At 44.2% G+C, this 26488-nt stretch overlaps 1 protein-coding gene and 1 long non-coding RNA gene across 3 annotated transcripts in view; both read right to left on the bottom strand.

Annotated features, from left to right (window-relative positions):
* Positions 1–26488, bottom strand: part of RORA (RAR related orphan receptor A) — a 722413-nt gene that overhangs the window by 439425 nt on the left and 256500 nt on the right. The gene's annotated exons all lie outside the window — the stretch shown is intronic.
* LOC123582918 lies at positions 20491–22555 on the bottom strand. Of its 2 annotated transcripts, XR_006704648.1 has the most exons (3): positions 22444–22555; positions 21281–21692; positions 20491–20777 (listed from the first exon to the last, which is right to left on the bottom strand). It is a non-coding gene; the product is annotated as an uncharacterized LOC123582918 (long non-coding RNA). The 2 variants fall into 2 exon arrangements; XR_006704647.1 differs by lacking the exon at positions 22444–22555 and having other exon boundaries at positions 21281–22434.

Here is a 26488-nt window from a genome sequence, read left to right as displayed (position 1 = left end):
GCCCTGCAGTTATGCAGCCTTAGAGTTCACCATGGCAATACTAGCCATGAGGAAGTCTACACGTGAGAAAGTCACCAGAACATCCATGCAAAGTTCCAGCAGAAAGACAGCTATGTCAGATTGAAGCCTAAGTGATGTCGCTGTGGTATCTACGACCCTGAAGGAAGTCCTCTTGGGCAAAGGGCAGATCCATCTCTGGGAGCAACATCATGTGATTCGCTCCTTACAGGTTTCCTTTTAGCTGCTCACAAAAGCCCTCTCTTAGCTGGAACACACTAAGTTACTCTCCTCCAATTCTCGGCTTAGCCTCGTGCTAGGCAACCCGTGGAGCGGCTCTGTTGGAGGGATCTGGTGTTATTAGCAGTACAGGGATATGTTTCCAGAAAGAGCCTGCCTGGAGAAGCAGAGGGCATTCCTTAGGCACCTGTCAAGCCTTCAGCCTCTGTAGCTACAGAAGTGAGAACGTCTGCCTCAGCATTCTCCCATCACCATCTCTACCACCTTGTACCTCAAATGAGGATCACAGCAGTTCTGTCACCCCTGAAAGCACCTGTGTGGAGTGACCAATATAGATGGCTCTGCCTTAGCAACAGGCACTGCTCTTGACCATGAAGTGGTCAAACAAGAACATGTTTGTTCTCAACGTGCTTTTTTTTTTTTTTTTTTTCATGCGCAGAGAATCAAATATCTCTTAGCTAGTTAGAAAAAGGAACAAACAGGTGATATTGATGAAAGGTGTTTAGGCAGGGCAGGGAAAGATGATAGAAATCTCCAGATGCCAAAGACTCTGTTTCTGAAACCACTTCAATAAAGATTAAACGCTGTGTTGAGGTGGCTATGCTTATTAGATCTTACGTTCTGTGATGGGAAGAATGTATATTTTACATTTTTCAACTAATAATAGCAATTGCAAACATTTACTTATTACGTGCCAGACAATGTATGGAGTGCCGCTATGTTGGATTATGGATATGGAAACTGAGGCACCAGCTGTCAAATGGCAAAGCTTAAATTAAAACCCTTGGACTTCCCCTTCCGCTACACAGCCCTTCGCTGAGCTCAGAGGAATGCTATGCCCAGCATAAGCACTCTCTGAATACTTCTAGATGGCCAGCACTGAGCTTGAATATGGTAGTTGCTCAAGAGTATTTCCTATCTGAGTGATTATTATTGTTCATTTCATAAGGGCTTTATCTTGGTGAGAAAGGACTCACCCTCATCTAGCTGGAAAGCCAAGTTCTTCCAAGCTTGGGGAAATCCTGCTTCATTAAACCCATGAGTTACTAAGCAACACAGGAAAAGCTTATCACAGATTTCCTGAAACTGGGTGTGACCATTTCATTCCAAGCCTTGCTAATTCAGTCTGTACACACTGGGGACAGAAAATGTATCGTTGGTTCTTAGAGCCCATTTGCATAGGTGACTTCTCCAATTCTCCCAATTCCAACTGAGGTCTTCATAACCCAGTAGAACCTAGTACCACTACAGGCAGCAAGGTGCACCCAAGAGAGGTCCAAACAAGAGAGTTCCGAGCTACAGCTTGAGCCTAGGTTCGAGTCTCAGCTCCAACCAATGTTACTGTTTGCACGACCTCGAGCAAATCACCGAACCACTATGACCATCTGTGTGTGATCTAACTGGTAAAGGGGGGATGATACCTGTAATAATGTGACATAAATCCACATGCCTGAGACGTTCACAATTAGGATCAATCAAGATATTCTATACGGAAACATGTACGAGTATAAATAACAATAAAAGTGATGACAACAAACATCTCTTCATTGCCTCTTAGGTCCCAGAACCCCATTAAGTACGTATTAATATCTCTATTGCTGGTGACAAAGCAGGTGAGGCTTACAGAGAAAATTAGCAGAGGGAGAACTTGAACCCAGGTTTTCCTAACTTACGCATTTTCAGCAGAGTTGATATCACCCCCAAGAAGGTAAAAACTGGTTCTTGGGGTCCAAAAAATCTTATTCTTTTTATGTAAAAAGACAAATATACATACAGCACGAAAACAAACACACTCTTTCTGGGGCGCATGGGTGGCTCAGTTGGTTAAGCGTCTGACTTCAGCTCAGGTCATGATCTCACAGTCCATGAGTTCGAGCCCCATGTCGGGCTCTGTGCTGACAGCTCAGAGCCTGAAGCCTGCTTCAGATTTCATGTCTCCCTCTCTCTCTGCCCTTCCCCTGCTCATGCTCTGTTTCTGTCTCAAAAATAAATAAAAACATTAAAAAATTAAAAAAATACCAAATACACACTATTTCTGTGACACTAAAATTTCATGGGGAGGACAATTAGGAAAAAAAACAATACCTAAAAAGGCTCCTGAGAAAGCAACAGTCAACAACTTGAGAGATACAGGTCTAACTTCACTATATCATTCCATTTCCCATAATTAATGGAGGTTATTATTAATACCATGCCATTAGGCTTCTACAAGGAAAGTCTGTATGCTGGGTTCAAACATGGTCCCAGAAAAGGTGGTGGCCACTTTAGTTGTCACTGTGGACCGTCTAGCATAGAGGCCATGTACAAATAATTAAAATACCTCCACATTTAAATTCCACAGGGTAAATCTTCTATCAACCAAAACATAAGATTAATGCATCCCTAATGCTACCCACCCTCTAACCTTGATGATACATATTTAGATCAATATTCAAAAAAAAAAAAAAGGAAAAAAACTCATTTAGACATTTTAAAATATTGGTAAAAAATAAAAAATAATTGAGTGTACTTAGAACATTATTATAATTCCACCTAAACCTTCCAATGGGGACATGGATTGCTCTCTCTCCTCTGGCTAGTGGAAAAACTGGAGAATTTAGGCACTAATTCCAACCAATATCTGTAGATTCAAAGAAAAGGAATGGGGCCATCCCACACTTCTGAAGTGAAGCACACGCTTTCAGAAACACGTAGAAGTCGAGTTACCGGCAATGGTTTGACCAACTGTATTTGCTCAGGCCACCGTCCATTGGTCCATTTCAACTTGCTAAGTCTGGCTTGCCTCTTCCCGCTCTCTCAGACCTCCTGGCGAGGCATTCCAGCTCCTGATACCCACTATGGCCTCCCCACCCTCACTTTCCCACTATGTCCTTAGCCCGGTCTCAGAGACCATTCCACTCACGGATTCGCCCGGTTCCTTTATTTTATCGTATTCAACCAACAGCGGCCCTGCCATCCCAGCGAACCGGACATTCTTTTCACAGGGTGGCTCTACTTCCCTAGTCCTCAGACTAGGCCTCAAGGCCCTACCATCCTGGCCAGCCTCGTCCAAACTCCCCACCGGAGGGGGGAGCCGGAGAGGAGGGGCCCCGCAGTCATCAGGGACTTGCATTTGTACAAATGGCCTGTGAGGCTTTCTTCTGACTGAAGCACGGCAGGGGCGCACGTGCTCACTTGTACCGCCGGGCCAGGCTGGGCCTGTGGTGGCTGCAATAATCAATCCAGTTGCCATAGCGGCCGTAAGTGTTCATTTACCACTACGCGACCTGGAGCTATAATATATTATGCCTTTCGCCAGCGGGAGCCGTGCCAGCTGCAGCACGGGGCGGCCGTGTCGGCCATCAGTCACCACTCTCCTTCACAACCTTTTGTTCCCCGCTCATTACGGTGAATTATAACAGGGGACAGCACATTTTTCAGGAGAGTCTCTCCCGTTCGCTCTAAGCGCTAACTCATCCCGGGTTGTTCCAAGTCGGCTGCGCTAGCGTGGGACGGTGTTGCCCACGGGTCTTCCCTCTTGTCCCTCTGCGAGCACTTGGAATGGGTGAAAAACAGATGGGGGGGGGGTCACTTTTCCACAAGGCAGGATAAAAAGCCACTCAACTCTCTTTACTATCAATATTGGATACTGCATTTTGTTGCACTCTGCCATGTCCCTGAAGGCCTGTCCCGATGGCAAATGACATCATAGCACACTAAAGAGGCCATCATGTCAGCTTCGGGCCCTGGGTTACTACTTTGAGATGAGGAGATCACTTCCAGAGTCACCGATGGGAGGAAGAGGAACAGTACCACCAGCCCAACAGCCGTTTTTGAAAATGTTTCTCTGCAATAGTGAGGACAAACACCTAAGACCACACAAATCAGAGGATCAAGATATTAAGTCAGTAGGAGAAACCAAGGATACAACCGTGAGCTGACAGGATTCCTGAGAGCCCCCAAATGGAAGTGATCCGGTCGCGGTCAGGTGGTGAATGGATAAACGGATTGTGTGTCCTATGTCCTGTATACAGGGGAAAACGACTCCAGCAATAAAAAGAAACAAAATATTAATATGCAACTACAACATGGATGCATCTTAAAAACATTACGCTAAGAGAAAAAAAAGTTGGACCACAAAAGCCCATGTACTACATGATTTCATTTATATGAAATTCTAGAAAAAAGCACAACAATAGTGACAGAAAGCAGATCTGTGGTCGCCAGAGGCGAGGAGGTAGGGGAGGGAATTGAGAGCACATGGGCCCGAGGGAGCTTTTTAGGATGAGGAAACCGTTCTATATATTGACTGGTGGTGGTTATAGGGCTGTACACAATTACCAAAATTCATCAACATGTACACTTAAAGCTGTTGAATTTTACTGTATATAAGTGCTGTCTTAATAAAGGGAAGCAGGAAAAACAAACAAACAAAAAACAGAAGAGCAAAGATTGTTAATGGAGGGGAATCGCCCTGACTGCTTCCTCTGTGACAGCTAAGAAAGAAATGGTAGTATACAGGAAAATGAGTTACACTCATTATGTAAAAAGGAACAAGCCACCCTTGTGAACCTGACCTTCAGAGACTAAACCCTTTGTAATCTCTGCAGTATGGTGATCACCTATACGCCACCACCGTGAAAGAAAAGACCAGCCAGTTTCAGCTCCACTTCTGGTTAATTCCAGCTAGGTCTAAAAAGCACTAAATGTTGGAGTAAATAATTAACCAGAGATGCGATCTCATGTACGTGGTTTTCACCTCCCTGGCCTTCAAGGGTTTTGTGGTCTCTAAAAGTGAAAGAGATGGACATAACGGCTCTTAAAGATTTTAAATGGTGTAATTGTGCCATACTTTGATCTCTCCAAGTTCTTTAATGAGTTGGCACCTTACAATCCCACCTAGCTCTTGGGATCCCCCACTTCACCTCCAAGTTAAATCTGGCTAGTCTTAATGTCAACATTTTGTAAAATGGGGTAAAGGGCTCTAAGACACTTGGGGGAAGATTAAGCCATGGTCAACAGGGGACCCTAATGATATGGTACTTCCCAGGCTGATGCTGATGTTCCCTTCCGGACAACAGTAGCCAGTTTCTGTGATGCTCTTATCCAGAGGTGCTTTTGGAAGATCTCCAGTGACTTCTCTGCTTTATTTTTAGTTCCTTGGTGAGTACTTACTTTGTAGCCCAAGAAAATGTTCAGATCTTAAGATGAGGCTTTTTAAAAACTGTTTATTTATTTTGTGAGACAGAAAGAGCGTGTGGGGAGAGGGAGAGAGAGAACACCAAGCAGGTTCCAAGCTCCCAGCACAGAGCCTGACATGGAACTTTATCTCACAAACCATGAGATCATAACCTGAGCTGAAATCAAGAGTTGGACGCTTAACCTGAGCCACCCATGTGTCCCTTAAGATAAGCACTTTTTATGTCACTTTTTTTTTCAATTATGAGTCATTCAACACATTAACATCTATAACCCCAAGACTCCCTCTCATCATTGATTTATTTTTTTCTTCTCTTCAAAGATACTGGAAGTAAGGAAGGACTTCAAATGTTTGCTCCTGAGAAAAAAAGATGGGAAACCCCAAAACCAGTGACTAGCATTGCAGTTATTGCCAAAGCAGTTTTTACAAAGTTAATCGCTGATTTTTGCCTCATTCACCAGTCCAGTGAACGGGTATACCTCCTATGCATAAAACCTGCTACGTCTTTGAGCAACCCCTCCTTCCTAAAAGGCTGAATAAAAACTTAATCCATAGTATCTTGTGAAGATTCCTCTTAATTTTCCAGAAGCAGTGATTTTTTTTTTAATTGAGGGGTCTGGCCAGAAACTACAATACCAGCAAAAAGCATAGCTAATGGTAAATAACTATTTATGGAGGCCCTAGAAATGGTCAGGTACTCTGAGCACAGTGGATTTTTCAAACCTTCTAACTGGATGTGGAAACTGCGTTGTAGTGAGTTCATGTCACAAGCTCAAGGCCACCCAGCTTGTAAGCAGCAGAGCTCAAATATACACCCGTGTCACACCAAATCCAAAATCAATGCTCTTTCCCCTATTGCTTATTTGCAAATATGAGAACCAGGCTTGTGTTTACATTTCTATTCACAAGGCTCATTACGTGTGTTAAGCAAGATGTTCTGCAATTATTTGCCCACAAATAAAAAAGGTATGTGTTTAGGGTTCTCAGGTCTTGTACTTTGCTTCACATTAGTGATGCAGCCTCAGGCACACATTCATGTAAGCAGTGACCTGTAATCAGTTTGTAAGATTATCCGTTAAAATAATTTCCCTGTTACTGATGATGCTTAGTGCGCAGCTGTTAGAACACGGTGCACACCTTTTGTGCTCATACACACCAACACTTAAGTTTTCTCTGTACCCTGGGTCTATCCACCTCTAAGACACTCGCTGTCCTTCATCTTTAGATTTATGTGCACAAGTGATAACAGAGACATACACCGGGGCGGGGATGGGGAGGCCAAAGAAAGCTGCGCGTAACGAGAGAGAAAAAGACACAAACATTCACGACTCCAAGGTTGGACCCTGCTGCCCTTACACATTATGGAATAAACAAGGCTAATCACATTATCAAACCCACAGAGCCCTTTGAGAGTTTAAATAGCAGCTCACTGAAGGCCAAATGTATTATATTTTCTTGTAGTATGGTTGAATACCAACTTTTGTTCTCAACGTGCCCTCTCTTTTGCTACTGCTTCACCCAAATGGAGATAACTGGAGACACAGGGTACATGTAGCCATCTTTGCTGCCTTCGTGCCCACATCCAAGCTCACAAAGTTACACACAGCAGCATCTTCGGAGTTTGAGACCTGCTAGTGGCCGAGAAAGAAAGGTGCCTTTGCCACCGTGTTGTGAGGAAAACAGCCTGTCAGGTTCTGTAGGACACTTGAAAAGGGGACTGACTGCCAGGCTTAGAATCTGATTTTTCACGTTCCTTCTATTTTTCACATTTTGAATTAGCTTAAGAGCGTCATTTCTGTTCTATTCCATCTTGTTCTGGCTCTCGTCGTCACTTTTCTGAGGAGCTCTTAGGCTTTGCTGTAATCAAGGTCATACTTTAAAAGGGGTGTTATTTCTTGATCAGGATTCTGAGATGATTATGTTTTCAGTGGGAAAGTTCAGCTATTGTCTCAGAGGACAGGGCTAATGAGGGCAAGACTGAAAAGGGCCTCAGCCCAGCAAAGGCCTGAAACAGTCCCTATTCTCCACGTATGACATTTTTAATCACAGCTGGCTATCTCGGGGACCCGGCAAGTGTGTCTATAACACAAGGATAAATAGATCACCGCCGCTCGCTAAACAAACCATAAAACCGAGAGGCCTTTGCCGCGGTCGATTGGCCGACCATCACGGTGAAAGGAAAACCACACACACACACACACACACACACACACACACACACACACACACACTCAAGGTCATCCAGCTGTCAGGGAAATCCTATAAACTGAAGCATTGCAACACAGACTGAACAAGAGAAGTACCTGGGGAGCTTTAAAAATTCCTAAAGCCCAGCCCCCGCCACTCCCATGCCCCAGGAGTCTGATTTGGAGCTGAGATGGGGCTTGGGCCTCAATATGATTTAAAAGTCCCCTAGAGATTCGCATGCACAACTAGAACGAGGCAACCTGCTCTAGACCCAGCCGGCCTCTGTGAATGCTGCACCAGGCACTCGGCACATACTGCTTTCACGGTCACAGCCGTAGGTGGATAAATCCCAAATCGGTGCATGGTAAACAGCACTGCCCAGATTTCCTGAATCCCGTATTTCTAGAGGGCAGGAAACCATTTCCAATGGGTGTCCCTGCAAAAGGCTAGAAATACGTCGGCAACAGGAGTAACACTTAAAACCGCAAGCCAGACTCCGTGGCCGAGGGTGCTCCAGGCCCGAGGTGGTCTGAGCCCCCACTGACAATAACCTGGGTTTAGCACCAGGCAGACAGACCATCAGCGCCTCCACGGGGTCCACTGCTCGGAGGTGCAACAGATGCTCGAGAGGAGCACGATGTATAGAATGAAACACAACCAAAGCCAAATAGCCCACTTTGGCTTTAGGACAGAAACTGCCCAGAGCTGGTCGGCTTACAGGCAGAGGGGAGAAAGGTTATTGCTGGATATATGCAGTGAATTCAGCAAGTGGGAGCTGGGGTGGACAGAAACCTATAAAGTAGCATTTGCCTCCCCACACTCACTTTGAAAATCCAAGCTCATCATCATATAAACCGCATGTCATGGGGGGAAAATGGGAATTCTCACGTCTCTTTTTTAAGGGAAACATGTATTGCAAGGTTCCTGCTGGAGGGAGCTGGGCACCGCAGGACTGACATCTCTGGGGACGGAAAAGAACGTTGGCTCCCTACATTCAGGCGGGTAGTGCCATCTGGCCAGCACATGGCTGGCTCGCCTCCAGGAGACAGTGGCTTGCCTGAGCTCCTGTCAGGGGAAATGTTGTTATATCGTGGCTGCTGCAGATGAGAAGGTGAGGGAAAGAATGAGGCTCTCCAGGCTACAGCCGCCAAGAACAGAGCTACTTAGAAGAAATGAGGCTCCTCACTGTTCAGGGAGAAAAGGGGCTCTTTCTTAAATTCCTTCCATTTAATACTCACCCCTCCCCCACTCCCCAGCAACATACACAAAAAGATGTTCCGTCAAGAAGTGTTAGCAGACACGAAGAGATACAGTCAAACCTGTATTTGGGAAACAGGGAAATGACTGGTTCAGGCAAGGGGCATTTCCTTGGCAAAGGAAGACAATTCACACTTAGATGAGCTCTGCTCATCCAAGACAGTGCATGTGGCGAGGCCTGAAATCACGAGGTCACCTCTGTCTGTGAGGAAGACAGGACCACCTAAAGTCACATCATCGGCCAAAAGAGCTAGAGACAAACAAAGTTGTCCACCCAGTTTCTACTCCATGAGACCAACTGGGTCTGAATCCTGTCCCTTTTCGCCCAGGAAATGGTGATCATGAGGTCATCCAGCAGCTGGACACTTTGAAGACTCAGGGGTATATAGCAGGGTCCCCACTTTGAGTTCAAGGAGGGCTCACCCTAGGATTCAAGCAGGTCTGGAAGAGAGGTGACACTTGATGTGAGTTACACGCAGCATGAATCGAGCCTCCAGGATGGCAATCTATTTTCCAAAGGAAGAGTGAATCAAATACCCCTTTTGAGACTGGGACAGGATCAGGGAAAGGGGTGATTCTGAGTGGAGCACTTCATTCTTTGCCCCAACTGTCATGTGCCTCATAGGAGAACAGCCACGACTGCATGGTTGACTAGAAATGAAATAAAAAAAAAGAACGATTTCCCAAAAATCATGAATGGCACCTAGCAAAAATGAGGGCATCTTGGCTGCTTTGCTGCTGGCAGGCTCAGTGGTGGGAGCTGGTACCTGAGCAAGGTTACTGGCAGGAAGTACCATGGTGATGGCCATTTTGAATGCCAAGGCACAGAGTCTCAAAGCCCTTGGAGCAGCCATCTGTGGGCATCAGAAGTCAACAGGCAGCAACACCACCCCCACAGTCACCCATAGGCATCTCTGGTGGTAGATGATGTTTTACTTGGATATTAGGTCCACACTGCTATATTTCAGCATCAACAGCTTCAGACAATGTCACCACTAAGAGCCATTGGTAACATGGAGGCAGCCAAAATGACCAGGTTGCCTGAAATATGCCGCAAGATTAAAAAAAAAAAATCGGGGAAGGGGAGGAATTAAAGTTCTTTCCAGAATAGGTGGGAGCAAAACTATTTGCAGACCCTATTTTTTATTCCCAGGCAAATATAACCCAAGAAATACAAGTCACTAGTGTTAAAGAAGAAAAATAAAACTGAAGGAAAACACTTGTCTCCTTTTCCTTGTGATGCAAATGCGAGGCATCATCCATTTAAAAGAACCAAAATCCATTTCTTCTTTCCCCTCCAAAACGCCAACACTTACAAAGGAGTTATAGGAGTCACTTCTGGAAGGCAAAATACTCTCCATGGTTCATTACCTCAGCCACTAAACTAATAGTCACTAAAAATAGATGAAGTTCCCAGCTAGTGCTAGCCTCTGTCAGGGATAAGTAACAACAACAGTTAATTTATGCCAGACATTTTAATGTAAGCAACCTCATTTAATCTTATGACCTCACTGTGACAAGCAGCATTTATTCCTACTTTAAAGATGGGAAAATTGAGGCTTAGAGAGGTTGAGTGGCTTGGCCAAGATCATCCAAATATTAAGGGACAGAACCAGGTCACACACTTGGATCCAATTGTAGCTCCAGATGCTTTTCATCCCCTACAACCATTCCCCCATGTGGAGTACAAAGACATGTCCCTACTTACTCCCTGGTTTTAAGAAACGCTATTAACCCCTTATTGGACAGAGCACTTGCAAATATCTTCTCTCGCTCCATGGGATGCCTTTTCATTTTGTAGATGGTTTCCGTTGCTGTGGGGAAGCTTTTAAGTTTGATGTAGTCCCAGTAGTTTATTTTTGCTTTTGTTTCCCTTGCCTGAGGAGACAGATTCAGAAAAATATTGCTAAGGCTGATGTGTAAGACATTACTTCCCAAGTTTTCTTTTACAAGTTTTATGGTCTCAGGTCTTACATTTAGGTCTTGAATCCATTTGGAGTGTATCTTTGTGTATGCTGAAAGAAGGTGGCTCAGTTTCACTCTTCTCCATGCACCTGTCCAGTTTCCTCACCACCATTTATTGAAAAGATTGTCTTTTCCTCATTGTATATTCTGCCTCCTTTGTTGTAGATTAATTGACCATGTATGCATGGGTTTATTTCTGGGCTCTCTATCCTGTTCCATTGATCGGTGTGTCTATTTTTCTGTTAGTACCATACTGGGGTTAATATCCAAAATATATCAAGAACTCATACAACTCAACACCAAAAGAATAATCCAATTAGAAAATGGGCAGAGAACCTGAAGAGACATTTTTCAAAAGAAGACATACAGATGGCCAACAAACATATGCAAAGATGCTCAACATCACTAATCATTAGGGAAATGCAAATTAAAACCACAATGAAATAACACTTCATACAGTCAGAATAGTGAGCATCAAAAAGACAAGAAATAACAAACGTTGGCAAGGAAATGAGAAAAGGGAACTCTCATGCACTGTTGGTGGAAAGGTAAATTGGCGCAGCCACTGTAGAAAATAGTATGGAGGTTCCCCCACCCCCCCAAATTAAAAATAGAAATACCATATGATTCAGTAATTCAACTACTGGGTATTTATCTGAAGAAAACAAAAACACTAATTTGAGAAGATGTATGCACTCCTATGTTGCCTGCAGCACGATCTACAGCAGTCAAGATACGGAAGCAAGCCAAGAGCCTACTGGCAGATGAAAGGATAAAGAAGATGTGAGCCAGACATACAGACACACACACACACACACACACACGAATATTACTTAGCCACTAAAAGGAATGATATCTTGCTATTCGAGATGTCATGGCTGGACCTTGAGGGTACTGGGCTAAAGCGAAGTCAGACTGAGAAGACATGTACCACATGATTTCACTTACATATGGAGTCTAAAAACAAAACCAACAAAATCAGAAAGATTCAAATGCAGAGAACATACTGTTGGTTGCTAGGAGGGAGGTGGGTGGGGAATGGGTGAACTAGGTAAAGTGGATTAAGAGGTCCAAGCTTCAATAATAAAATAAAGAGATTGTAGGGGTGTAAAGCACAGCACTAGGAATATAGTCAATAATACTGTAACAACTCTGTATGGTGACAGATGCTAAGTATACTATTGTGGTGACATTTCACAATGTCTATAATTGCTGAATCACTATGCTGAAACTAACATAATATTGTATGTCAACTACACATCAATAAAAAAAGAAGTCATGAGACCCAAACTCATGTAAACAATTAGAAACCAGAGCTTGGTTGTATTTTCCCCTAGCTCCAAAAGACAGGTGCTAAAGGGAATGATACCATAATTCAGGCAAGAAGAGATCAATGAAGGCTGCAATTGTCAGAGAGTTGTTCTAGGGAGGGTGAGATACGAGAATTTTAATAGGCAAACAGAGAGCAGGCAGGGTTGAGTTGAAGTGTATTCTGAGCACCGAAGGAGAAGAAATATGAGCGGTCTTTCTAAGCGGAACCAGCACTATAATACAGGATAACGGTGCTGTCCACTCATTCATTCTCTTACAAAGATCTGCGAAGTCCCTAGCATGTGCCAAGCGCTTTGCTACACCCAGGAGGACATGCATCTAAGTCATGGTCTCTCCCTCGAGAAGCTCCTAGCCTACTGCAGTGAGGCAGCTGAACCCCACGTGATCCCCAGGCCAGCCAAATTGTCTCGCACCATCCACAATGAAAACGTTGCAAGCTGCCAGTCCAAATCTTGCTTGGCTTCTCCAGTCAGGCTGTTTATCAGCACTGCCTCACAGAGATAAAACCTCTCAATATAGAGCTAAAGGGGAAAAAACTCAGCATGTAAAAATAAACTGCCCAAATAGTGTTCCCTCGCCGCTGTATTTGGCATCCAGGATTACTACACACCAGAGAAAGCCACACAGCTCTGGACTTGCTCACGGAGCAGCTGTGAAGTGTGGGGACACAAAGCACCAACACAGAGACCCCTCCGCTTCTGTTCTAACTGCTGCAGCCTCATCTGAACTCTGGAGCTAGACTAGACGCTCCGCCGCAGGATACAGATCGAGGGGATGCTTTTTAACCTCCTTGTCACATGGTGCCGTGTTGCACTTGCCACAGATCCCACGGTAGGGTGTTAGAGACGGCACTGACACACTCCTACCCACCTTCAGCATAACATTTCCCGCTCGGCAGCTCCTTACATCTTCATCTGAACTTGGTTTGTAAGTGAAATCAACTGATAAAGCTTCCATTTCATACCATCTGCTGTGTGCCACCAACACTGGTTTTGCAAAAGGGATGAGAAGGATCTTTTAAGACTATGGGAATGTTCAGGATAGTTTCAAGCTCTGTAGGCTAGAAGGTGAATCTTGACTCCAAGAGTTTCTGGGCACACTCAAAGGGGAGACTATCTATACACACCGAAGGGTAGGACTCTAATCCTCCTTACACATGGATGATAAAAGCTTTTGCTTTGTTGAGGTTACGTTTTATGAGGAGGGTCCTTATTTGGATTTGCTACCCATCACTTATTGACCTGTGTGTCTTCTAGATTTAATGCCACTTCTTCTGGAACATTCTTCTATGACTCCTCAGGGAGAACTAGTTATTTTCTCTTGGGAATCTCAAGTACTTTATGAGTCTTATTCAGCTCTTATCACATTCTGAGGCAAATGATGAGCTCTTTGAGGGAACGGACCAGTTTCGCTTCTCTTTGCGACCATTCAGTAACTGGCACATTTTAATTCAATCGTAATTACTGAAAAAATTGGGCATTTCTCTCCCGTTATTTCTTGCATTGACTTGCCGTATTTATGGGGGTTTCACATTTTTTTTCCGTTTTTTAAACTTTATTTATTTTGGTAGAGAGAGAGGGGCAGAGAGGAGGGGCACAGAGAGAAGGAGAGAGAGAAACCCAAGCAGGCTCTGCATTGTCAGCAGAGAGCCCGATGTAGGGCTTGAAGTCATGAACCATGAGATCATGACCTGACCTGAAATCAAGACTCGGGCACCCAACCAACGGAGGCACCGTGACACCCCTGGGTTTTACATTTTTTAAAAACAATCTTCATTTATATGTATTAAGTGTATTATTACAATTGCTGGGATTTCAGATTAAGAACTATTAACATGATTCCACAATACATCTAAAGCCTATGTTGGTTATATATTCGATTCTCAATACATTTTATTTTTATTAAATTTGTTTTAATGTTTATTTATTTTTGAGACAGAGAGAGACAGAGCATGAACAGGGGAGGGTCAGAGAGAGGGAGACACAGAATCTGAAACAGGCTCCAGGCTCTGAGCTGTCAGCACAGAGCCCGACGCGGGGCTCGAACTCACGGACCACGAGATCATGACCTGAGCCAAAGTCGGCTGCTTAACCGACTGAGCCACCCAGGCGCTCCTCGACTCTCAATACATTTTAGCTGTTGAACTGTTATCATACAGAAGTTTAATTGGACATTGACTTTACACCTTCAAGATTCCTGGTGCTGTCATGCAATTATTTTCAACAAGATGCTAAATACTCTTGTGAATTCAACACAAAGTAAGAATCACATTTCTATAGTAAGAAGGATTTCATGAACTGTTTTCACCAAGTTGTGACTGTTGCACATTGCTGGTAAAGCAGTGGAGGCTCACCCAGTCTATCAGAGACTACAGAGGAAGCTCTTAGTTAGGGGCATGAGTCTGTGGCCCAAGCACTGGAAGTCATGGGTATGAGGCCTGGCTCTTTATTAGACATAAGGTCACGAACAAGTTATCTAAACTTTCGGATGGGCAATTTCTGCATCTACAAGATGGGATAATAACCCTTGTCATCGAAGCCCAAGGCCATGAAGCCAGGATGTATCTGAAGGAGGATGGGACCCAACCAAGAATCCCAACTTTCAACCCTGACAGTCCCGATGCCTCCCTAGTTCTTCCTTGTGGCACTGTTTTTAGTTTATCCATTTTGTTTATTCCATTGAGAACACAACAGTTTACATACATATACTCTCCAAAGGGGCCAGAGGACGCCTGAAATTACAATAATGGTAGGCAAGCTTTTACGTAGGATGGTGCATTACTGAAAACAGAAAATCAGAAAACACATTGTAATCACTGGCACCATTTTAAACAAGATTGCTTTACATGGTTTTGTTTTCTTTCTTGTTAGGTAATTTCACCAGCAGGTTTATAACAGAAGGAAGCAGGGGAAGTAGATTCTCTGGCTGGAAATTTGATAGCATTATGTTCAGTGATGAATAGAAGTATTTCTCTCATTTTGATCATGCCTTGCCCACAGTATGAACTCGATAAACACTTGTTCAATCGAATTATTATCACAATAGCTTGTTGCCTTTTTTTTCACTAAGCAATAATAACTTTCATTTGTATAATGCTTTATAGCTTACAAAGCACATTCTTCATGTATTACCATTTTATCCTCACAGCAATTCCAAAAGGGAGATATTAATTTCTTCATTTTACAAAACAGGAAGCAGAAGCCCAGGTAAGTTAGATAATGTGCCCAAGATCAAAATTACTCACAAGGTGTTGGCCTGTTAGGAAAACAATGACAATTTAGAAGAAAACTGGTCTTTCAAGGGAAGAAGTATAGGAGAACGGTTTAAGAGTAGGGGCTTTGTAGGACACCTGAATGGCTCAGTTGGTTAAGCGTGACTTCGGCTCAGCTCATCATCTCGCAGTTAGTGGGGGTTCATGGGTTTGAGCCCTGCATCTGCTTGGGATCCTCTGTCCCCTCTGTCTCTGCCCCTCACATGTTCCCTCTCAAAAATGAACAAACATTAAAAAAAAAAAAAAAAGAGTAGAGGCTTTGAACACCAACTGTCTAGGTTCAAATCTTGCCTCTACTATGAACCAGCTCTGTGACCAGGCACATGTTATGTAAACATCCCATATTTCAGTCTCCTGTGGGAAACAAAATTAACAATAGTAGCTACCTTGGAGTGTGTTAGTCAGCATGACTTGGGTCAAGTGCTTGGCATTTACTACGTACCCAATGTAAGGACTCAATAAATAGGAACTGCCGTTGTTATTATAATTACTCCTCCTATCCTGGGAAAAGTAGCTTATCAAGTCCCATCATCTCTTCAACCACCAAATATATAGCCAGTCTATCAGAAATTGTAGAGGGAACTATGAGTTAGAGCCATGAATCTATGACTCAAACACTGGAAGTCCTGAGCCTAAGTCCCATTCTTGATCAGATATGAGGTCATGAACAAGTTATCTAAACTTTCTGATGGTCAATTTCTGTAACTATAAAGTGGGCTAATAACCCTAGTCACATCAGCCCTATAGTATTGCTGTACAGATTAAATCAAGTGAGATCTGCAGAGAAGGTACCATAAAGTCTATAAGGTATGATACAAACGGCTTCATGTATTTTTCATGCATTCCATCCACCCATTCATTCATAGACTGTTAGCAGCATCCTTGCCAAGTGCCAGCCACTGCACTAAAGAGTGGTGATTCAAAAGTGAGTTAGGATCGCAGGGGAGACAGACACGCACAATGATAAATGACTGACTATACTATGATATGAATTCAAGTCAGGTATTATTACAATGTGCCTATTACTGAAATAGATACCGTGGGGGCTACCCGAGCACTTAAAAAATGTGAACACAGCCTACGATCCTTTTGGAGAGAAGACTAACATCCTCTCAACACCCACGGTTAGGAACTTTGCCAGGAAAGGCAGGTGAGGACTCCACTGTGCCTACCATCTTTCTTCCAGCATGAAAGAACTAGTAAATCCAAGAGGTCTTTTTAGAAACGGTTCCATCCATTCCCTGACACCATTTAACCCCTTGGCTCTTTTTCCCAGCAATGCAATGGTGGAGCCCACCGTCCAGGATTTGTTGTTTCTTTAAATAGACACTTACTGATGACCCACTTATTGATAACCCGAGTTATTGTGCCTGGTAAACAAAGACACAAGGGCCACTTTGCTCAGGCCCTGCAGAGAGCTGCGGTTCGGCAGAACAGACAGACTCACACACTAATGATTCCAGAAGAAGGCGCTCATGGTTGAGATACAGGTAGGCAAAGGGCTCAACGTGAAAATGGACAAAGTCCACCTGGAGGCCAGAGAAGGGTTCCTAGAGGAGATGCCACTTCATCTTGGTCTTCAATGGTAAGATATAATTAGATGGAAGCAAAGGGGAGGGTGATAGAAAAAGGAGAAGCACCAACAGGGGCAGAGACTACTCTGGAAGAATTACCCATTTACCCCGGGAAACTGCTACATGTTCCTCTCAAATGTAAATACTTGGTCTCACAATATCATCCCATCAGGTCACCTGCCTTTCATGGTTTGTCTTATAAGGAGCTTTATAAACATAATAAATATTCAAAAGTATCTACGTGATATGTTTGATTTCAGAGCACTCTTTTATTTTGCGCAACCAGAATACTTTGAGAAGGGGATAATGAGTGATCTGCTTTGATTCAATGTCTCCTTTGAAATAGTGCATGTACTTTATTTCTCCAATTGGATAAAGAAATCATTCCGAAACCTGACTATGGGAGCATGCAAATCTAAAATCCGAGCTAGATTTCTGGGTGGTCAAAAGTTCCTATCTCATTACAGAAGATGTTTGGTATAAATATTAACTTTCTTAAAGTGGTGATGGCAGTGATTTCATACAAAGGATGTTCATACTGGATTAAACATCAGACTCAAATTACCTGAGCCTTTGCATGTATGGACAATCAAATTCCATTTCGTCCTGATAAAAAGAGCCATTCTGGATTTAGCAGACTAATGTGGTCTGCTGCCTCTTTACCCAAACGTATGACTATCTACAATATTACTATGGCCCAACTGCCTTGGCTACAGGTAGGGAAGGAGGAAAATGGGATTTTATAAAATCCTATACAATATAAATTCTGCCCCAATAAATGACTATTTATTAAGTGCCTACTATATGCGAACATGAGATAGATGCTCTTTTAATCCTACCTCTCTGTACTCAATCTTCCCAACCCCCCTGAGGAAACTCAAGCACAAAGGGATTAAATTGTCTTATTCGAGGTCAGGTAACTAGGACTTGGCAATGGCTGTCACGAGGAATAAATGAGATAAAACATATGTTAAATGCCTAGCATGGGAACTCACAGCTAAGCAATAATGGTGGCCATTGCTGTCTTAAGAAAATCGAACTCAGCTTATGTCCACCAAATGAATTACTTGGAAAATGTACTATGCCTGAAGGGGCCTCCTGATTGTTGGTTACAAGAGGACACCATCCCAGTTGTCCATTCAACAGGTTTGCAGAGCAACTTGGCTCAGGCACATTCTTGGGTGGCTGGCAACATATGACAGAGAAGCAAGGACCCTGACCATTCTGAACCATGTGAGCTGGAATCTCTCCCAACAAACCAGAGTACCAAAACCCTTCGGACACTGCTCTTGTCTGCAAAGTGGCGCACCCATTAAAACTCTACCTGCTAATATAGATCATTATGAACACATTCCAAGGCTAATTATGTGGAGGATTGTGGAAACTTCAAAACCAGGATTACCAGCCTCTACAACAGAGCCAATCTTATTGGGCACTTTTGTGAAGAAGGAATAGAAATTAAGTGTTCCTTTTCTCTTTTTTTTTTTGGTCTATTGGACAGAGGACTGTATTACATATTCTGTGACCACTTGCCTCTGTATGACAGGTAGAGTGACAAATGGAAATATAGATCCAAAGAGGTCAAGGTAAGTATTTTTAAAACCATGGTTTTCCTGAAACATTCAGATAACTGCAGATAAAGTGGGCAGCTTCATCTGCCTACTTTGAGTTCTGCAACTCTGAAGGAGGCTCAAGAGACCTGGGCTTGAATCCTAGTTCAATCATGAATTTGATAATGACTTTGTGCCAATATCCTCATAGGTAAACTTAGGCACTAGACAAAATCAGAGGTTCCTGAAGCTCTACAGAACACAAATCCTAAGAAATACTGCCAGGAGCCATAACATGAAAAGAGTTCTTCACAAAAATAAAAAAACAACACAAGAGCAACAACAACAAAAAAAACCCCATAAATTGGGCTCATGCTTATATCCCTTTCTTGGAAAGTCACAATGCTAATGGTAGCATATTAGAGACTCTGAAATTCCTGTGGCAAACAGACCTATTATTGTTGCTCAAGTAATCATTTCCAAATTTAGTAGATTGTGACATGTAACACCTTGAAACATCTTCGGAAACTGGTAGAACACACTTTTAAAAATACTCAATGATCCTGAAGGTTCCTTCTGCTGCTGGATTCCATGATCCTCAGAAGGAGGGTTCCCTTTTGCCATGTATGTTTATGGTAGAGACACATCTAGGAACATCTTTCTCAATTCCTCTCCCATCCAACACTTAAGACCTCATCATTGCTCATTGCTGGGTTTGGAAATGGGGTTTGTGGGGCTCACCATAGGAGAGGCTGCCCTCTCCTGCAGCCTTTCCTGCAGCCAATGAGGACTGTAAAAGTTTTCCTTAAAAGCCCTCAAAGCAAATGGAAATAAGACTTTCTGTGGAAGGAGGAAGACATTTTCTAAAACTAGGATCTGAGATTCTGGACACTTCTTCCCAGGTTATGGAGACATCTGGCTTCCTATTTCTTTCACTGCTACAAAGACTAGTTTTTTGAGGCCCCTTCCCACTCCAAAATTACAGAATTCCATAGAGACAAGTTAAAGAAAGTGGTTTTTTTTTTTTTTTTTTACTTTATCATAAAATCATCAGCGTATGGCTGATGCATTTGACAAACATGTTGGTCTTATGAAATCCCTGTGACCAAGACAGCTGCCAGAAGCAAATACACCAGTTGTTTCCTCCTCTGTCTTTCCAAAGCAGCCACAACGCTGGCCGATCCTCATAAGAAGTAGGTGCTGGGGTTTCCTATTTGGCACTTTATCACTAACTGAGGTCACACATTTCCCATCTGATTCAAAATAAACACCCGCTCCAAAAGTTGTCCAACTGATGCTTTGGCCCATTGAGATGGCCGAATAGATGTCTGCCCATCAGATCTAATACGGGGGCCGGCAACTGCAGGTTCAAATGACCAGGAAAGATGAACCAATGCCACACTAGTTTCCCCTGGCAACACATTTTCACCAGGTTACAGTATGCCCCTTCCATTCGACCAGTTCTGTTCTTGGCTTTCCCATGAGCTTTGTATCACCAGCCACCATCACCACATTTTAGCTACATGCTTTCTAGGTGGTATTTTGGGGAATCTTCAAGACAACCTTATGAGACAGGCACTATTATTATCATTTTACAAGTAGGGAGACTGAGGAAGAAAGAGGCTAAGTAACTTACTCAAGGTCACAGGGATAGGAAGCAGAGCTGGGATTTAAGAACATGCCATCTCTCTTCAGTCTTCTCTCATAACTACCAGTTTCTATAAGCTTTATTTACCGTGTCATCCTCTCTAACATGTGACCCCATCATCAAGGTCAAGTGCCAATGTCACATCCTTCAGAGAACACTTTTTCTGCGTTCTTAGTCCCCACCCCCCCCCACACCTTTTCCCTCTTTGCTACCCTCTCTCACTCACCTTCCATGCCCTGGGCTGTGTCATGCTGATGTTGGTGTCTATGGCTTCCATTAATTTTTTTTAAGTTTTTCTTCCAGTAAGTTAGCATACAATCTTAGGCTCGTTTCTTTTTTTTTTTTTTTTTTTTTTTTTAAGTTTTTATTTTAATTCCAGTTTGTGTATGGCCTCTGATCCAACGGTGAGCCTCCTCAAGTCAGGGATCAAAAATTACTACAATGTCCGGCATAGTACTACGTGCATGGCACAAGCCGCCGAACAGAAACCTGTTCACAGATGAGTTCTCTGATGGCCTTACGAAGGTACTGGACCCTTTTCAACCTTCCCATAGCTGCCATACAAACATACCTGGTCCTGAAAGCCAAGATCCACAAGAAAAGAAATAGAAGGTACCAAGAGGAAAATGTTTACCATCCAATTATGGACATGACAGAGACTTAAAAGCCGAGTACTGATCGTACGAAGCAACCACATTTGTGCCCACGTCAAAGGTCTGAGCCGCTACTTTCGATCTGGCCTAGGATATATATGGGCCCAAGCCTCTTCCCTTTGAGAGACGTCTCTGGCTATGAATGGGCCAAAGCAAGGAGGAGGGAGGAGGGGGAAGAAGCCGTTACGGCTTTAATGGTTAAATCCACAGATAGATGTTGTCAGCCTGGCCTGGTTCCAGGAGCACCGAGAACCGCCAGCGCAAGCCGACCACGAGCACATGCTAAGTTGACGGGCAGTGTAACAAGACACAGATTGTATAACTGAAGGTAAGTGCAAAGCCCTCATCAAGTGTATGTTCCCTGGGGTCCCAGCCTAAAAGCAGTAACTGATATAGCCACCACGCGGATGGATTTACATACACATACATGGAAGGTCTGCACTTAAGTAAGTAGCAAGGTGCTGGGGTTTGGGTTTTGCTTGGCACGGAGCACCGGCTGCAGGTGGGTGGATCGTCTCTGGACATGGAAAGGAGACCTGGTCCTGACAAAGTGCAGCTTTCTTCCTAGAAACTGGAGGATGCGAGCAACCTGATTTGAATTCTGAGTGCCTTTGCCTTTCTGGAAGTTTTTCAGTTGGGCTTTCTTCTTTAATGCCTTCAATTATCACAGTTCAAATGATTATATTCCCAGCACCTCCACCCAATAGCCGCAGAAGTTTGGCATTTCCTGTACCGACTAGAAAATGACCTGGCAGCGGGCTGAGCGTAAGCCTGGCTCTTGAGCTTTTTTTCTGATGCAGCCTTTAATTTATTTTTTCGTCCCCTCTCTCTCTTTCTAACTGCTAGGGAAATAAGAGATTAGTGCAGATGGATGGAAATATTTTTTCTGTCTCAGCATTTGCTGTTGAACCCAAATACTAGGAAGGTTCTCATATGGTGTTTCCAGCAGCATGGAAATTCCCCAATCCATCCTAAACTGTAATCACCTGGTCCCGGACGGAACACACAGATCAAAGCTGGCTTTTTCTGAGTATAGTCCCTGGACATGACCCTAAGAGTTCTATTTGACACTGTAGCATTTCTCCCTCTTCCATTTTATCTTGGCCATTTCTGAGCTGTCCTCAGCACACTAGTACACTGCCTCAGATACCAGGACATGAACACTTGCCAACCTGAGCATGTCCACCTGCCCAAACACGAGTGTTGACATGCAATGATATTCACAGCTCCCGTGAGCCATTACTGAAACACTCACTAGAAAGGGTGATTTTAGTCTCGAAAGGCCCTAGACTGAAAGGGCCTATAGTCAAACCGGGAAACCGGAAGAGTTGCTCAGAAGAACTGGCAACAAGAGGCCAAGAAATGGCAGAAGGTAGGTGTGACAGGCATTCGAAGGGAATTAGACGGTTGCAGGAGATGGTGAAAACAATATGGAGACGATGCCATTCACAGGCATGAAGAACAGAGAGGGTCTTAAAAGGTGGGGAGAGTATTCCTGGTACGAGTGAAGGCCTCTCACACCTGCCACGCTTCCTACTGCCAGGACACCTATAAACAGTGACCAAACCATCTACCATCTCATTTACTCACAATTGTGAGGAAGATACAACGATCTCAGTTTACACTCAGAAGACACTGAAGCTTTCCGAGGGTAAATGGCTTGCCCCCAAGTTGAACAGCTAATAGGGGAGATCAGTTCTCACTCTGGTCTGGGCTTTTGTACCCTAAGGCACGAAGTCAGAAGCTTGAGTAAGTGTGTCTCATGTGGGTGGTGATGGTGTAGGAGCGCCTCTGTTCATCACAATGCAAGCAGGGGACATGGGTCACAGGCACTGTCCACTATGCAGAGATCTCACACAGGAACAGCGGTAATGCTGAGCGGAGGAAGTGGGCAGTGGGAGCAAATGGCTGAAAACTGCCAAGTTGGAAGAAATCTAAAGAGGTTTATGTTAATTTCCCTTAGACCTAGAGCAACGAACCACCTCTGGGTGGTGCTGGAAAGGAACTTGGCATCCTCTGGTTAGCAGCCTCCTGGCCAGGAGGTTGTACTCACTTGCTAGGTTTCCCTTCCATTCCTCTGCTCCCTGCTCAGCTCACTTCACCTGTGGTACCTCCCTCAGCTTCATGGGAAACCCTTTCTGAGCATCTTAAAAGAGTTCTACCGAATGCTACTGAACTCAGCAGGAATGGCCCAGTTAGCGCTGCGAGCACATCCCGAGAGGCTCAGTGGGCAGTTGTGGATTTCAGCCCTGGTTAGTACGAAGCAGCTCAGATACTTATCCATTCCAACGGCAGGGATGGGGATTCCTTGATGGGGCTCTCCCGCTAGGATATTCAAGGGGAGGTCACCAGCGGGTGGTTTAAAGTCAAAGATCTGTATCAAGTTATTCCTTACTCCTAACTTAAGGGAACAGGAGGAGAAGAAAAGAAAGATAGATCTAGTACCTACTATCTTCCGGCAACGCCCTACCCTCATTTCCTATTTCCACTCATGTAAACCTTCTAGAGTCTCGTGAGATAGGAATTATCCCATTTAACATAGCCCATAAAGTCTGAGTAACTTGTTCACAGTCACACACATAGCAACTGGTACAGTCTGGTTTGAAACAGAAGTACCTCTGACTCCCACCCCTGCATGGCTTTCATGCTCTGCTAAAGCCTTTTTGGAGCTACATGGATTATTTTTGGTAACTAAGACATGAATACGCCCATCTGGATCGGTTGAGGTGTGGCCTCCAGCCAAGGAGGATACCCTTGAGCTAGCAGCGTAGGAAGCCTAACTGGAACTCACCCTAGGATTCAGGTTTGGCTGGCGGAGGGTGGGATGAGGAGGTTTTCTGATTGCAGGAGGCTCTGGGGAGCTTCCTGGGAGAGCCCCCAACCCGAGGAAATGAGCCTCAACAGTCACAGTATTAAGAACCAAGGTCAGGGTCAGAGGGAACAGTCTTTCTGCACTTTTATTCAGTCCCTTTTCTTGTGGCCTCATACCTAGGTCCCAAAAGTAGAATAAAAGTGCTAGTAAAAACTCATGGGGCCCGGAGAGCCTAAGGAAGGCAGTGCTGCCTTGTGGCCAGTTGAGGTAAGTGCAGCCAGCAGGACTTGGGGTGCAGTGTCCTGTTGGTGGAGAAGACAGTGGCCTGAGTAGTTTGCCAGGCGAACGCCCTAAGGATCAGGAGAAAGTAGGGGATAACAGCTGGTCTCCGTCTCCAGGCACTGTGGAGGTTGGTGGCCTGTGAGTGGCCGCTGGGAGGACTGGCTTCAGAAGCACACCTGAGTCACCTTCTTGGTGAAGCAGTTATCAGGGGGTGGTGGGCAGGGAGAGGTCCTACTTGAGATTCTTGGGAGCCTTAAGTTACACAAATTATACTGAATTATGCCACATTATACCACAAAGGGGTGTTGCTCAGACCAATAATGAAGCATTTTTTCCTCCCTTTCTCCCTGGAGCCAATATTTACTGAGTGCCAACTATGAACCAAGCATAGACCAGGTTCTAAGGATACAGAGAACATTACAGGATGATCCCTGTCACTGAGTGTTTTCCATCTTGGGGGAGACAGAGAAGTGATGAGCAAATGTAACACAAGAGTAAGTGGGGACGGGCCCCTTTACTCCTCCCAGCATGGATCCCTCTCAGAGGCTGGAGCAACTGCTCCTCCCTTTAGTCAAGTCTTTCTGGAAAGCAGTGGGAAGGAGGTTCAAGAGACTAAGGGAACAGGAGCGAAGGCATTATGTGGTGATGGACAATGGACTTCCAACTAGCACTCAAGGCTATCCATCAGCCCCTTGCACAACAGTGTGTTAGAGCCCTCCATGAAGATAGCTCTCCAGGCTGACGGATCGATGCAGGCACCTCACCTACTACAGCAGTTTCTATGCCTCCTGAGCACCAGCACTGCATCGCCTCACACACAAGTGTTGATAGTGTCTGACTTGAGCTCATGCCCCAACCTTCCTCCCAATCGTCCCTGAGCTTATCAACAATGGGACGGCAATGGGAAAGCATCAACCTGTCCTCGATTCTATTGCTTCTCTCACTGCCTAGTATGTGTCCTGATGTCCCCAGGGCCACTGGTGGTCAGGGCACAATACAAACACAGCATTGGTGAGGACTTCTGGCCTTCCTGGGCTTCAACTCTAAATCCCAGCCTGAAGGAAATGTCTAGGCTACATTATAAGGAACAAACAGAGTCTTACAATGGAAGAGCTTAACATATCTGAGCAAAAGAAGGGAGGAGCCCAACCTGAAGCCATTGTGTTTTGCTGTAAAACAAAACAATTCAATATCCTCCCTGGTGACATCAAGGGGAATGTGTTCTCTGGAGAGGGCAGAAGCCTCTTTCACATTGATGAAGCTCTTAGGATGTAAAGAGACTTGCATCTTGATTTCTCTGTTTGCAGGAACCGTTTTGGTTTTTTTGTTTTTTTTTCCACCAAGCACCGGTTTCTTTTTTGTTTTTCTCCCTGGAACACTAATTAAGCCATCCTTCCTCGCTACTCAAACAGTGTAAGTGATTTCACCCTGTCCCTACCCAATCAAGCCAGTCCAGTCCCTGTCCACATTTTAGCATGTAATATATTTGCACTCATTTGTTAGGACAGATGTGACAATGTACTGCAGACTGGGTGGCTTCAATCACAGAAATGTCATGTCTCACATCTCTGGAGGCTAGATGCCTGACATGAAGGAGTCTGCAAAGTTGAGGACCGTGAAGTAAGGAACTGTTATGGGCCTCTCTCCTTGGCCTAGAGATGGCCATCTTCTCCCTGTGTACTCAATTTATCTTCCCTCTATATGTTATCTTATCCAATTTTTTTCTTCTTATAAGGACACTAGTCATGTTGGATTAGAGCGTACTTTAATCACCTCATTTTAACTTCATTACCTCTTGAAAGAGCCTGTTTGCAGATAAGGTCTCACTCAGAGGTGCTGGGGATGAGGATTTCAACACACGGATTTTTGAGAGTATACAATTAGTCCTTCACAATATTCTACAGAGATGGCTTTCTGGACGATGAGTCTTACCTCCCAGCTAGTTTGCAAGTTCTACCAATGCTGTTCATTTCTATTTTCACCAAATTTAATGGTTGGTTAACACATACACATTGTAAGTTCCATAAAAGAAGAGATTGTGTCTGTCTTACCCACCACTGTTTACTCTTAGAATAGTTATCTGGCACAGGTAGAAATGTATTAAATAACTAGCTGAGTGAATAAATGAGCAGAAAGTTACACATTGGGATTATTTCCCTCTGACGTTCCAGAGACCTGCCATGCCTTTAGAGAACAATCTGATCTTGGCTTTGACTCTGAGGGAATGCTTCTATATTTTCAGTAAACCTGATATGTTCTAAATATGTTGCATCAGCCATTGAACTAAACACCCGCTAGCAATCCATCAGGCAGTCAAAAATACTCTTTGCGTGTGATTGAACAGAATTCTGATTATACAGGTTCAGCTGAGGAAGTCAGTCCAGACCAGCACCAATTTTCACGGGTCAAACCCAGTGTGAGCACTTACTTGGGACTGAGATTTGTCCTCTCTCGAGTGCAAGGATGTTTCTTCAGGGCCATGCATCCCATGCCATACCTTTAGAATACTCTACTCACTCTTCTGTCATCTCAGCAGAACAG

This window comes from Leopardus geoffroyi, chromosome B3 (assembly GCF_018350155.1).
Source record: "Leopardus geoffroyi isolate Oge1 chromosome B3, O.geoffroyi_Oge1_pat1.0, whole genome shotgun sequence".
Taxonomy (NCBI): domain Eukaryota; kingdom Metazoa; phylum Chordata; class Mammalia; order Carnivora; family Felidae; genus Leopardus; species Leopardus geoffroyi.
This window is presented reverse-complemented; position numbering and strand designations above follow the sequence as displayed.